This window comes from Kryptolebias marmoratus, linkage group LG4 (assembly GCF_001649575.2).
Source record: "Kryptolebias marmoratus isolate JLee-2015 linkage group LG4, ASM164957v2, whole genome shotgun sequence".
Taxonomy (NCBI): domain Eukaryota; kingdom Metazoa; phylum Chordata; class Actinopteri; order Cyprinodontiformes; family Rivulidae; genus Kryptolebias; species Kryptolebias marmoratus.
This window is the reverse complement of record NC_051433.1, coordinates 21,853,036-21,854,123: the sequence shown is the minus strand read 5'-3', so window position 1 is coordinate 21,854,123 and position 1,088 is coordinate 21,853,036. Positions and strand designations below refer to the sequence as shown.

General features: G+C 42.1%; 1 non-coding gene across 1 annotated transcript; it reads right to left on the bottom strand.

The window, feature by feature from the left end:
- Positions 1-667: 667 nt before the first annotated feature.
- On the bottom strand, positions 668-740 carry trnaf-gaa. Its single transcript has one exon. It is a non-coding gene; the product is annotated as a tRNA-Phe (tRNA).
- Positions 741-1,088: the final 348 nt, after the last annotated feature.

Sequence of the window (1,088 nt, the reverse complement as noted above, 5' to 3'; positions counted from 1 at the left end):
CCTGGCACGAGGTTCTCTTGATATGTAACATTTACGTACTTCATTTCTTGTTGTTAAACAGAAGGCTAGCCATCGGCTTGTGGAACGCAGGGTCTGGTGCATGAAGGGGCAGAACTGCCTCTTCCTTCTGCGGAGGCTGAGGTCCTACGATGTCTGCGATCAGACATTTAGTCACACTGTAGCGTCCTTTTTTTAAATTCTGCCAAGTGTTTGGGCATGTAACCTTATGACACAAATACCAAGGGACTGGAGAAGCTGGGGAAGAAAGCCAGCAGGAGGCTCAGAACTGTGGCGCAGAGAGGCGCATCGGACAAACTGGGAGCCATAATGGCAGACACCCTGTCCACAGCAGAGGAGGCTGCAGCACTGAGAGGTTCAGGAGGTCCTCTGACCCCATCGCCATAGTCATCACTTGTCTGTACTCTGACAGTGGATATTTTACCATTTTTTAGTCTTTTATTCTTTTTTATGATGTAAAGAATGGTTGATTTTCTAAAAAGAGCTGCTTGTATTGTAAGGTCGCCCAGAGTGTCTATAAGGTGGATTTATTTAGCTTAAATTGTCGAATAATATTTGCTGGCATGGAATTCATTTTATTGAAAATTCGATGCAAATCATATACTATTTAAAAACAATCAGGCGGTTATCCTCACAGTCACCTATAGTGTGCCGAAACCCGGGATCGAACCAGGGACCTTTAGATCTTCAGTCTAACGCTCTCCCAACTGAGCTATTTCGGCGCGTCATAATGTCATCGTGCATCAATCATCCTCAGACAAGTATACAGCGGAGATCTATTTCTCCTGTTCAGGTCGAGGTTTGGCTGCCATCTACCGGTTTCTGCAGTGAGGTTTTAATCGCTGTTTCCCAGAATATAAAATGTGAATTTTATGCAGGCTCAGGTAAATCTGACATTTGAGGAAGAATTAGACTAAATAAAAAATTTAGTCCAATATTATCACCCACTAAGGCTCAGTCCTAAACTCATATTTAATTATTTATTCTGAAATTAAAGAGAAGTCCAACCTTTAAATATTTTAGATATATGAGAAGATCTATGTCTGGTTTGGTCTTTCAGTGAAATCCAC